General features: G+C 48.9%; 1 non-coding gene across 1 annotated transcript; it reads left to right on the forward strand.

Moving 5' to 3' along the window:
• The first annotated feature begins 12,736 nt into the window (after positions 1-12,736).
• On the forward strand, positions 12,737-12,825 carry trnar-ucg (transfer RNA arginine (anticodon UCG)). The gene is given in 2 exon segments: positions 12,737-12,773; positions 12,790-12,825. It is a non-coding gene; the product is annotated as a tRNA-Arg (tRNA).
• Positions 12,826-13,463: the final 638 nt, after the last annotated feature.

Consider the following 13,463-nt stretch of genomic DNA (forward strand, 5'->3'; position numbering starts at 1 on the left):
ACTATTTATCGAAATTCCCTTTTCAACCTTACGATTGAGTCTCCTTCCACCATTCTCTCAGGCAATACATTCCAGACCAAAAACAACAACAACTTGTGTGTAAATTTGTAGAGCACCTTTAACGTAATACAGCGTCCCATGGCACTTCACAGGAGTGTCGGAAAGCAAAATTGGACCCCAAGCCACACAAGACCGTATTAGAGCAGATGGCCAAAAGCATGGTCACAGAAGTAGGCTTCCATGAGTGTTTTAAAGGAGGGAAGAGAGGTCGAGAGGCGGAGAGTTCAGGGAGGGAAATCTCAGGCTTCGGGCCTGGACAGCTGATGGCACAGCTGCCAGCGGTGGAGCGATAAAAATCAGCGATGCTCAAAAGACCAGAATTGGAGCAGGGCCGGAATCTCGGGGGGAGTGAACCAAATAAAATCCGGCCCTTTGTATCCCCCTCACAGCTTACATTCCCACCGAGCTTTTTATTATCAATCAATTTCCCTCTTGCAGTTCTATTTCACACCAAGAGATGGCAGTCTCATGCCATTTCACAGCAAGCTGCAGACAAGCTTCCTTCACTGCCAGTCTAATACTGTGTTGAGTGGACAAGGTTGTGTGTGGTGTGCAGTGTGTGGTTTGCAGCAAGGTTAGACTCAAACCAAAGAAGCTGCATCACTCCCAACGGAAGGGCCGCCTGCGCATCAACACTAGCAGAATTTCTTATCCACAGCTGTTACGTAAGTTTCTAAATTCACTTTATAAAGTCCTTCAAAACACACCGACAGGGGATGCAGAGACCAAGTGGGCCCACATCAGAGTTGCCATCTATGACTCAGCTATGATCACCTATGGCAAACGTGTGAAGCAGAATGCAGAATGGTTTCAATCACACTTTGAAGAGCTGGAACCTCTCATAGCCGCTAAGCACATTGCACTGTTGAACTACAAGAAAGCCCCCAGTGAGTTAACATCCGTAGCTCTTAAAGCAGCCAGAAGCGCTGCACAAGGAACAGCCAGGCACTGTGCAAATGACTACTGGCAACACCTATACAGTCATCTTCAGCTGGCCTCTGACACCGGAAACATCCGAGGAATGTATGATGGCATGAAGAGAGCTTTTGGGCCAAACATCAAGAAGATCGCGCCCCTCAAATCTAAATCAGGGGACACAATCACTGACCAACGGAAGTAAATGGACTGCTGGGTGGAGCACTACCTAGAACTGTACTCCAGGGAAAATGTTGTCACTGAGACCGCCCTCAATGCAGCCCAGTCTCTGCCAGTCATGGATGAGCTGGACGTACAGCCAACAAAATCGGAACTCAGTGATGCCATTCATTCTCTAGCCAGCAGAAAAGCACCTGGGAAGCACAGCATTACCCTGAAATAATCAAGAGTACCAAGCCTGCTATACTTCCAGCACTCTACAAACTGCTTTGCCTGTGCTGGGACGAGGGAGCAGTACCACAGGACATGCGCGATGGCAATATCATCACCCTCTATAAGAACAAGGGTGACCGTGGTGACTGCAACAATTACCGTGGAATCTCCCTGTTCAGGATAGTGGGGAAAGTCTTCACTCGAGTCGCTTTGAACGGGCTCCAGAAGCTGGCTGAGCGTGTCTACCCTGAGGCACAGTGTAGCTTTCGAGCAGAGAGATCCAACATTGACATGCTGTTCTCCCTTTACCAGCTACAGGAGAAATGCCGTGAACAACAGATGCCCCTCAACGTTGCTTTCATAGATCTCACCAAAGCCTTTGACCTCGTCAGCAGACGTGATCTCTTCAGACTACTAGAAAAGATTGGATGTCCACCAAAGCTACTAAGTATCATCATATCATTCCATGACAATATGAAAGGCACAATTTAGCATAACGGCACCTCATCGGACCCCTTTCCTATCCTGAGTGGCATGAAACAGGGCTGTGTTCTCGCACCTACATTGTTTGGGATCTTCTTCTCCCTGCTGCTCTCACAGACGTTCAACCCTTCAGAAGAAGGAATTTTCCTCCACACAAGATCAGGTGGCAGGTTGCCCGTCTAAGAGCGAAGACCAAAGTACGGAAAGTCCTCATCAGGGAACTCCTCTTTGCTGACGATGCTGCATTAATATCTCACACTGAAGAGTGGCTGCAGAGTCTCATCGACAGGTTTGCGGCTGCCTGCAACGAATATGGCCTAACCATCAGCCTCAAGAAAAAGAACATCATGGGACAGGACGTCAGAAATGCTCCATCCATCAATATCGGCGACCACGCTCTGGAAGTGGTTCAAGAGTTCACCTACCTAGGCTCAACTATCACCAGTAACCTGTCTCTCGATGCAGAAATCAACAAGTGCATGGGAAAGGCTTCCACTGCTATGTCCAGACTGGCCAAGAGAGTGTGGGAAAATGGCGCACAGACACGGAACACAAAAGTCCGAATGTATCAAGCCTGTGTCCTCAGTACCTTGCTCTACGGCTGCGAGGCCTGGACAACGTATGTCAGCCAAGAGCGACGTCTCAATTCATTCCATCTTCGCAGCCTCCGGAGAATCCTTGGCATCAGGTGGCAGGACCGTATCTCCAACACATCCCCAGCATATACACCCTAGTGAACCAGTGGCACTTGAGATGGCTTGGCCATGTGAGCCACATGGAAGATGGCAGGATCCCCAAGGACACATTGTACAGCGAGCTCATCACTGGTATCAGACCCACCAGCCGTCCATGTCTCCGCTTAAAAGATGTCTGCAAACGCGATATGAAGTCCTGCGACATTGATCACAAGTCGTGGGAGTCAGTTGCCAGTGATCGCCAGAGCTGGCGGGCAGCCATAAAGGTGGGGCTAAAGTGTGGCGAGTCGAAGAGACTTCGCAGTTGGCAGGAAAAAAGACAGAAGCGCAAGGGGAGAGCCAACTGTGTAACAGCCCTGACAACCAATTTTATCTGAAGCACCTGTGGAAGAGTCTATCACTCTAGAATTGGCCTTTATAGCCACTCCAGGCGCTGCTTCACAAACCACTGACCACCTCCAGGTGCTTACCCATTGTCTCTCGAGACAAGGAGGCCAAAGAAGAAGAATCTTACACCTCTCTGAGATTTGCCTACATATTTTCTCCTCTATCCCTTCCTGTCTGTTTAGAGGCCTGTAGTACACTCCCAGCCAAGTGATTGTCCCCTTTTTGTTTTTAAGTTCTTCCCATATGGCCTCATTTGAGGAATTTCTAAGATATCATCCTTCCTTACTGCAGTAATTGACTCCTTGATCAACAGTGCAATGCCACCTCCTCTTTTACTCCCTCACCAGTCTTGCCTGTAGATTCTGTACCCTGGAATACTGAACTGCCAGTCCAGCCCCTCCCTCAACCATGTCTCTGTGATAGGAATAAGATCATAATCCCATGTGCTAATCATCGCCCTCAATTCATCTGCCTTATTAGTAAGACTCCTTGCATTAAAATAGATGCAATCCAGCCTTGCATTTTTCACTTGTGCCATAACAGGTCTTCCAGACTGACTCAGTTTCTCTTTTAAATTTGACTGTGTTTAACCCCCTACTGTACCTCCACTCTGTATCCGACCCCCCTGCCAAATTAATTTAAACCCCCCCCCCCCCTACCCCCCAAAACAGCACTGGCAAACCTCTCAGCAAGTATGTTGGTCCCGTTCCAGTTCAGGTGCAACCCGTCCAACTTGGACAGGTAGGTCCCACCTTTGCCAGAAACACACCCAGTGGTCGAGGAAACTAAGGCCCTCCCTCCTGCACCATATCCTCAGCCAAGCATTCATCTGCTCTCCCCTCTTACTCCTATACTCATTAGCATGTGGCATTGGGAGTAATCCAGAGATTACAACCTTTGAGGTCTTGCTTTTTAATCTGCTATCTAGCTCCCTAAATTCTGGTTGCAGGACCTCATCCCTCTTTCTACCTATGTCATTGGTGCCAATGTGTACCATGACCTCTGACTGTTCACCCTCCCCCTTGTCCTGCAGCCACTCTGTGACATCCTTGATCCTAGCACCAGGGAGGCAACATACCATCCTGGAGTCACGTTTGCAGCCACAGAAATGCCCATCTGTACCTCTTACGATAGAATCCCCTATCACTATAGCTCTTCTACTCCTTTTCCTCCCCGCTTGTGCAGCTGATCTACCTGTGGTGCCACAGACTTGGTTCTTGCTGCATTCCCCTGAAAAGCTATCTCCTCCAACAGTATTCAAAGTGGAAAATCTGTTAGAAAGCGAGATGGATCCAGGGGACTCCTTCACTACCTGCCTAGTTCTTCTACTCTGCCTGGTGGTCACCCATTCCCTTTCGACCTGAGCAGTATTTACCTGCGGTGTGACCACCTCCCTATACGTGCTATCCACGATGATCTCAGCCTCGCGGATGCTCCACAGTATCTCCAGCCGCCGCTCCAGATCCGAAGCGTGGATTTCGAGTAGCTGCAGCTGGAGACACTTCCTGCACACGTGTTCGCCCTGGACACTGGAAGTGTCCCTGACTTCCCACATTGCACAGGAGGATTACTCCACATTGCTGAGCTGCCCTGCCATGACTTACCCTTAATTTATCCCCTTAAATTACCCAAAAATTAAATTATTTACACTAGGGACCTTGATTCTCCCCCAAAAAACACGACCTCCTTTATTGAAAAAACTGTAGACCTTTCCCTTTACTTTTAGTTACTTACCCAGCTATTTAGAGTAACTCCCTAACAGCAGATACTCACCAACCAATCACCTTGCCGCCTTCCTGTGACATCACTGCTCACTTTGATTTCAAACTCCGGCGTGCCTGGACAGCTCTCCGCTTCTCTCCCGGAAGGTGATTGACTAGGCCGCGATCCTCAGGCTCAATTTATCGGCTCCACTCTCGATGTTCTCCCCACAGGTCCGCTCCTCTCCCGGAAGGTGAATGACTGGGCCGCGATCCTCAGGTTCAATGTATCGGCTCCACTGTCGGTGTTCTCCCCACAGGTCCAGACCTCTCCCGGAAGGTGAGTGACTGGGCCGCGATCCTTGGGCTCAATTTATTGGTTCTGCTCTCGGCGTTCTCCCCACAGGTCCACTCCTCTCTGCTCCACTCCCGGAAGGAAAGTAAGTCTGGTATCTGTGACGGACAATGAGGAGAAACACAATATGAGGAGAGAGTGAAATACATTTTACTCTTTAGACGATATTATTTATTATATTTCAGCTGTTCCTCGTTTCACAAATATTTTTGCGGGCTTTTCAAATTTGTGAATGGGTTTAGCTCTGACAATTTGCCGCTGCCAATCTCCGCCCCATTTTCTCATTGCCCTTTGATAATAGGCAAAATAGCAGCTACCTGATTGGTGACATGAACCAGCCAATGAGATTCAGCAGACAGTAACCAATCGGAAGTAGCCGGACTGCATTCCTCCAGAAGGTAAAGCAGGGAAGTGCGGGAGGAATTCCTCACTCTTTGTGAAAGTATTTGTGAGATTGTGGAAATGTCTGGAAGAGGAGCAGGGGAGAGACCATGATCCTGCCTCAGGTAGGTTTTTGAGTAAAATGGCTGTAACCAATTCTGTAACTTCAGGGCAGGGAGTGTGTAACACCGTTCGGGTGGTAGTGAAGGATAATGATGGAGATGCACCGGTTGATAGTACCTTCTTCATTAAGAAAATCCTTATTGATTGATGTGGATTCCAAGCTGTAAACATCTTCTGCCTGCAGGACTTCCCCAGCTGTGGATATGTTGACGTGATGTTCAAGAACGTGGCGGATGCATCAAGTTCCTGAAGGTGTTTAAGGAGAAGGGAAACCAGGCGCCGCTGTCGATCCTCACAGTGGAGCCGCTCTATACACTGCCATCGCAACGTGACTGGGTGGTGAGAATCCACCTCTACAACCTCCATGTTCCTGTCGTGGATGTACTCACCTTCCTCACCAGGTACGTCGAGGTGGCCGGCGGCAGCACTGATGTCAAGGACCCATTTGGATTTGGACCAGCAAGCGTCAGGTCAAGGTGACCTTGAAGGTCAATGCCAACGGAGCCATCATCCATCCTCCCTCCAGCTTCACTTTCGGGGGAAGTCGAGGCTTCATGGTCTACGTGGAGCAGCCCAGAGTTTGTCGTACCTGCGGCAAATCTGGTCATGTGGCAGCTAACTGCAGCACAGTCGTCTGCAAGAACTGCAAGAAGGAAGGCCATCAGACCAAGGACTGTAATCATTGTAAGTACTGCAACCTGTGAGGTGGGGCATGCCACCTCTACAAAACCTGCCCCAAACGCTGCCTCAGTTATGCTCAGGCAGCAAGGACCAAGGAAAGACCGGGTTAAGGAACGGTGAACACGTCTGGTGCTGGGAGGGAAACAAGCAATCCTCCCCACAGCGATGAAAGTTTATCTGAGAAAGAGAAGAAAGGGGAAGCAGCTGCAACCAGAGACCCAACACCTACTCCGTGCCTGGAAACTCCTCCTCTACAGACAGAATTAATGGAGGAGGAGGCAGCAGATGGACAAACAGGTCAGTGGCAGGTGGTACAAAGGAAGACCACAAAGAAAAAACCTCCAAAAAAAGAACAGGTCACCACCCAAACCAGTGGCAAGAGGAGGCTACCGTCTGAGACAGACTACAGCAGCTCCTCCTCACTGGACGAGGAAGGGCCGGAACGATGGCACCTCCAAAAGAAGCAGCAGAACTCAAAGGAGCTGGAAGATAAAGCCCCCCAGCTCCGGGGCACTGGAAGCTGTGACACGCCCAGCGCACCCCAAACCAAAAGCATGGAACCCAAGGAGATGCTCAGTGCACCCCAGCTCCGGGAGACCGAGAGCAGCGAAGTGTCCTGCGCACTCCAGCTCCAGCTCCGGAAGTCAGGAACAGTGATGTCTTTGAGGAGGGACCGAGGGGAAAGACACCAACAGCAGAGGACAACCCAAGCCTTGCTGCCTAGAAGACCCGCCCCCCCCACCCACCGATGTCACCCCAGTGGAACAAAACCCTCATGAATAACCATGAGGGGTTTCTGGGCTCAAACAATGTGAAACAGCTTGCGTACACTATGGGGATGCAGGAACATACTCAAGGACTGGGACTAGCAAGGACACCTGGTGTGGTGAGCAACACCCAACTTTATAGTGGATATAAAGATTGCTTCGATTAACATGCATTGTGTTAAATCCACCACGTGATGTGTTTCAACCTTGGATGACTTCGCAAAGGTCAAAGCCGGCGTACTGTTTCGTCAGGAGTGTGGAATCCTGCACCGCAGCACTTACAGGCAATGGTCACGATGGTGATCCCATGGGACATCGATCTGGTCCAGGGGAAATGATTCCTGTTCCTCCGGCCTGGGTATTCTGCTGCGGGAAGGCAATTTAACCATCTCTGAAGTTAAGATGCTGGTGGGCGGTCGCCTTCTCGTAGCAGATGTAATGTACAACAATGCTCCGCTCCAGTTAAGCAACGTATATGCCCCGGTCGAATACAGTGAGCGGCTGACCATCCTCCAGCAACTCACACTGCTGCTGGTGACATCCAGGCCGGTCATTCTTGGAGGTGACTTCAACTGCATCATTGATGCAGCTGGACAATCTGGCAGTAACGACAGAAAACTGGACGCTCCGCACAGATTCTTAAAAAATGCCAAACTGCACAATGTCTTCAGCAAACCTGCAGACGGAGCGCAGCGTAGATACACCTGGTCAAGATCGGACGGGTCTGCCCGTTCCAGGATTGACTTCCTGTATGTGTCCCCTGCTTTCACGGTCAGATCCACCGACGTCAAGCCGGTGTTCTTCTCCGACCACTGCCTCTTACTGGCTGACTGTCACTTACAGGATGACCAGCGGGTTGGCAGGGAGACATGGAAGCTGAATGCTACACTGCTAACCCAGAGAACATTGAGGAACTCAAAAGAGATTGAAAAAGTTGGAGAACAGTGAGACCCTCTTTGAGTATCCGGTGAACTGGTGGGAAGTGATCAAGGTGAATATCAAGACGTTCTTTATCTCCAAAGGTGTTCAGAGGGTGTGAGAGAGACAAAGGGAAATGTCCCAACTCCAGAAAAGAATGCAAAATCTGCTCTGGCTGCAGTCGATGGGGGTCGAGGTCAAGGAGGTGCTCCAAGTGGTGAAGAGCCAGCAGGCCTCGCTCTTTGCCACGGAGGCCTCCAAGATCATCTTCCGGTCCAGAGTCCGCTCCATTGAGCAGGATGAGAAGTGCTCACGTTTCTTCTTCCAAAAGGTACACAGAGAGAGCTCTGTGATCAGCAGCCTGAAGGAAGAGGATGGCTCGGTCACAACTTCGCAGTCCGACATACTAAGGATTAGCAAATCCTTGAATGCTGGGATGTAAGACGTGAAGTCTATGGACAGCACGTCCTCCCAGTCCTTCCTGTCATCGATCACAGAGGTCTGAGATGACAGCATGCAGGAGAATCTGGACAAACCGCTAACTCTGGACAAGCTGACAAAGGCCATCAAGTCTTTTGAGACGAAGAAAACTCCCGGAAGCGACGGCTTACCAGTTGAGTTGTATTCGGCCCTGTGGTGCTGGGTCAGCCCAGACCTGCTGGAAGTGTACGAGAGTATGCTCCTGGCCGGCAGCATGTCAGAATCCATGAGGAAAGGCATCATCACCCTCATCTGCAAGCAGAAGGAGGAGAGGGCAGAAATCAGAAATTGGCGGCCCATCTCACTGCTTAATGTAGACTACAAGATTCTGTCCAAAGTCATCGCCAGTCAAGTCAAGTCTGCTCTGCAGTTGGTGATTCACCCTGACCAGACCTGTACTGTACCCAGCAGGAAGATCTCTGATAGTGTCGTGCTACTCAGGGATATGATCGCCTACGTACGGGACAGGAGGGTGGACACCTGCCTCATCAGTCTGGACCAGGAGAAGGCTTTTGACAGGATATCGCACACACACATGATGGACGTTCTTTCCAAAATGGGGTTTGGGGAGGGAATCTGCAATTGGATCAAACTGCTCTCCACAAACATCAGTAGCACAGTCCAAAAAAATGGGTGGTAATCAGAAGGTTTCCAATCAAATCTGGAGTCAGACAGGGCTGTCCTCTTTCCCCTCCCTTGTGTGTTTGCTGTATCGAACTCTTTGCTGAGTCTATTAGGAAGGATGCGAGCATAAGAGGGGTGACAATCCCAGGCAGTGGAGTCACTCAGGTCAAAGCCTCCCTGCACATAGATGATGTTGCTGTATTCTGATCGGATCCGCTGTCCATTCGCAGACTGATGAGCATCTGCGACCAGTTCGAACTGGATTCGGGAACCAATGTTAACCATGGCAAGAGCGAGGCCATGTTCCTTGGGAACTGGGCTGACCGATTCTTTGTCCCCTTCACTGTCAGGTCAGACTACCTGAAGGTGCTGGGGATATGGTTTGTAAGGGCCGTGACGTGCACCAAAACCTGGGAGGAGCGAGTAGCCAGGGTACAACATAAACTGAGCATGTGGGAGCAGCGATCTCTCTCTATTATGGGTAAGAACCTGGTCATCAGGTGCAAGGTGCTCACGTTGTTGCTGTCTGTGACGCAGGTCTGGCCCATACCCCACTCCTGCGCTGTGGCGGTCACCCGAGCCATTTCCCGCTTTATCTGAAGACGCAAAATGGACAGGGTCCGGAGGGACACGATGTTCAAACCTCTGGATAAAGGCGAAAAAATGTACTCAACGTCGCCCTCAACCTGATGGCCACCTTAGTATGTGGCTGCAGCAAGCTGTGCGTAGAGCCCCAGTATGCAAACACCAAGTGTCACTACGTGCTGAGGTTCTATCTGACCCCGGTGTTGCGAGGGATGGATCTGGTCACATTGCCACGGAACGCTCCATCCAGTTGGACCGTGCCTTCGCGGAAATGTTTGTGTGGAAAAACACCTTTGACCACCAATCCATCAGGCAGTGGTCAGCACGGAATGTCCTCAAGTATATTTTTGGAAAAGTCTGGAAGAGGAAAGACCGGCGGGAAAGCTCGGTCCAAGGCCAAGTCTCGCTCCTCCCGGGCTGGACTGCAGTTCCTGGTGGGCCGTGTTCACAGGCTCCTGAGAAAGGGCAACTATGCTGAGCGTGTGGGTGCCGGAGCCCCGGTCTATCTGGCTGCTGTGCTCGAGTATCTGACCGCTGAAATCCTCGAGTTGGCCAGTAACGCGGCCCAGGACAACAGGAAGACCCGCAACATCCTCAGACACCGACAGCTGGCTGTCCAGAATGACGAGGAGCTCACCAAGCTGCTGGGAGGGGTGACCATCACTCAGGGCTGTGTGCTGCCTAATATCTAGGCCATGCTGCTGCCCAAGAAAACAACGTTCGCAGACCTCCAATCCTCCGGCACCTCCCCCATATTCAGTGAGGATTTGAAGATGATCCTCAGCGCATCCACTATTTCCTCCCTGGCTTCCTTTAACAACCTCAGATGCAAACCATCTGGCCCTGGTGATTTATTCATTTTGAAGGATGTCAGACTCTCTAGTACTTCCACTCTCATTATGCTTATCGTATCTAATATTTCACACTCCTCTTCTTTTCCTACAATGTCTGCATCATCCCTCTCCTTTGTGAAGGCAGAGACAAAAAACTCGTTAAGAACCCCACCCACATCTTCTGGATCCACACAGAAGTTCCCTTGTACATCTCTGATAGGCCATACCCTTTCCTTAGTTTTTTTTTATTTCCAAAATATACTTTATTCATAAAAATCTGTAAAAATTACATTGCCAAACAGTTTCCAAACAGCACCAAAAAATACAAACATTGCAAGGGAGATCAGTTTCCTTCAATACTGTCATGAGTTTCTTCCCAACCCTTCCGTTTCACAATTGTCATGTCAATTACAGTTTTACATTTACAGCAATTGAGAATATTAACGATACAGTTCGAGGGGTTTCCCATGGATCCAGCCCCTCAGTCCAGCTTGGTGGGGGAACCTTACACTGTGGTCTTTCCCCATTGAGCCTTTGCTGCGGCTGCCCCAAGCTTTAGTGCGTCCCTCAGCACGCAGTCCTGGACCTTGGAATGTGCCAGTCTGCAACATTCGGCGGTGGACAACACTTTGCGCTGGAAGACCAGCAAGTTTCGGGCAGACCAAAGGGCGTCTTTCACCGAATTGATAGCCCTCCAGCAGCAGTTGATGTTTGTCTCGGTGTGCGTCCCTGGGAACAGCCCGTAGAGCACAGACTCCTGTATACCCTTTCCTTAGTTATCCTCTTGCTCTTAATGGACTGATAAGACATCTTTGGGTTTCCTTCAAGTAGTTGTATCCAGTCCACATCCACCAAATCACCTCTCAGTTTTGTAAAATTTGCCTTCCCCCAATTTCGAACTTTTACTTTTCGAGCTGCCCTGCCATTAATTAGCTTTACAAACTCATTATTGCTCGTGTAATAAGTGTAATAAGTAGAATAATTTACCAGTTACTCACCGATCAGCTTCTTCCCCTGTACCATGGAGGCTGAAAAGGCAGAAATGAAAAGAGAGACCAAAGAGCACCTCCTTCCCCTAGTCAGTGAAGTCCCTCACACATCAACTCACAGTTTTACACTCTGTCCAAACAGCACTTTCTAATTAGTAATTATTCATAAATTACACTAACTAAAACATTAGTAACCTGACCAATTACAAGGTAGCTATTTGAGGGTTTTTAAACAAAGAGCTTTTTTCCCTATCCTGATTTCAGGTCCCACTCTGGACACTTGCTTTTGATTCCAGGACGCTGAGGGCAGGGTGCTGCCGAATATCCAGGCCGTGTTGCTGCCCAAGAAAACCAGCGCTCCGGGCACCAAAACCAAGTCAATCTGCCAGGATTTTATCAAATACCCAAAGGCTCTTTTCAGATCCACCCACAGTATCTGAAAGGGCTGATTACTGTCTGAAGTCTGCTGTACCCACACCTCTGTCTATCCCTCTTCATCTAGAACAACCAGTGTTATCTTCCATTCCTTTCACCATCATGTGTTTAACTCGCTTCTCCTTATAGACAGTCAGATATCAATGTAATAATGAAATGATCTGTGTCAGTGCTGGCCATTTCCCTGTCCTGATTTCAGACCCCACTCTGGACACTTGTTTCCCATTCCAGGACCTTCTTGTATTAATATTCAGCACCACCTGTCAGTCAGAAACTTGTCTCAATTAACCGATCCTTTCACTGAACTTCCAACTGCTGCTGTCTATTTCTCGAGGGAAAGAGCTGCTCACTGAATAAGGATGTGAGGGGAATGTAACCCGGCTGCTGGTGAGAAGGTCCCGTTTTCTCAATCAAAAGCCTTTTATTTTCACAGAAATAACTTGTTAAATACAAATCTGATTCCAACACGTCAATAACAGGACAGAATGGGAACCTTTTAAAAGGATGAAGCAACTATTTCAGTGGCTTCTCACTGTCCCCCTGAAGCCTGTGTGAAGGGGAATTACCAATAGTCTGTAATTTATTACTTCCACACCGAGTTTGAGTTATTTGTCGTGTGAAAGATTGCTGAACGGAGTCTTTTACTGTCAGTTACGGATGAGAAGTTGACAAAAATTGGCAAAATAAAGCTGTTCATAAAATAGCACCAGCAATTTGAGTCGGTAAAAGCAAAATTGTGTTTCAAAAGTTTATTTAAACCGCTACGGGAAAATAGATTTTTATGTACTTTTCCAGTCGATCACTTCTTTTCCATAGTGAAATTGGCGGCTTTCACAAATTCAAATATTGTGCCAGGTTGACAGGTTCAAACAATGATTTTTTTGTATTTTGTGCTTCGAGGTTCTCTGATTGAATCATGCATGCCTGTTAATGGCTGTGTGGCCTAATGGATAAGGCGTCTGATTTCGGTATATTCCATGATGTTATCAGAAGATTGCAGGTTCGAGTCCTGCCACGATCATTTTGACCCAAAGGGATTATGCAGGGCTTTGGGGATCGAGTCGGGGACTGAACAGATTGGAAGCCCGACATAGACTTAATGGGGCGAATGGCCTCCTCATGTGTTGTCACTGACTTTTTGAGAAGAGGGTGACCAATCAGAGGTGGGTTGGGGTTCCAGCGGGCTCAAACTGCAGGAATTCCAGGTCTCTGAATGACTGAGCTGAAACTGATCTGTTTCACTGCAGGAAACACCGTCTCGGGGGAAATAACATCACAAATAATTCCATTTGACTAATTATTCAATTCTAAAACAATGGGCAGATGTGAAGGTGTGATGTTACTTTTCACTGTGAGGGGAGAATCCGCCATCTGGATAAATCAGCAACTTTATAACATCGTCTGTACGTTTGGAAAAGAAACGATGAAAACTCTCCCCATAACCCTGGTGCGGTGGAAAGGCTCAATTCAGAGATTGGAAGATAACGAGAGCACAACATAAATCATTAACTGATATTTCCGGCATAAAACACACCCCAGCTTCCGTTCCCATGTCACTGCTGTCCCTATGAGGCGGTGGGTGACTCTGAAAAGAGACTTTGTTTTGTGTTTCTGCAGGAAAACCACAAAGATCCTCCCAGGCAGTGAAACTCATCTTCC

Source organism: Heterodontus francisci, unplaced genomic scaffold (genome assembly GCF_036365525.1).
Source record: "Heterodontus francisci isolate sHetFra1 unplaced genomic scaffold, sHetFra1.hap1 HAP1_SCAFFOLD_58, whole genome shotgun sequence".
Classification (NCBI taxonomy): domain Eukaryota; kingdom Metazoa; phylum Chordata; class Chondrichthyes; order Heterodontiformes; family Heterodontidae; genus Heterodontus; species Heterodontus francisci.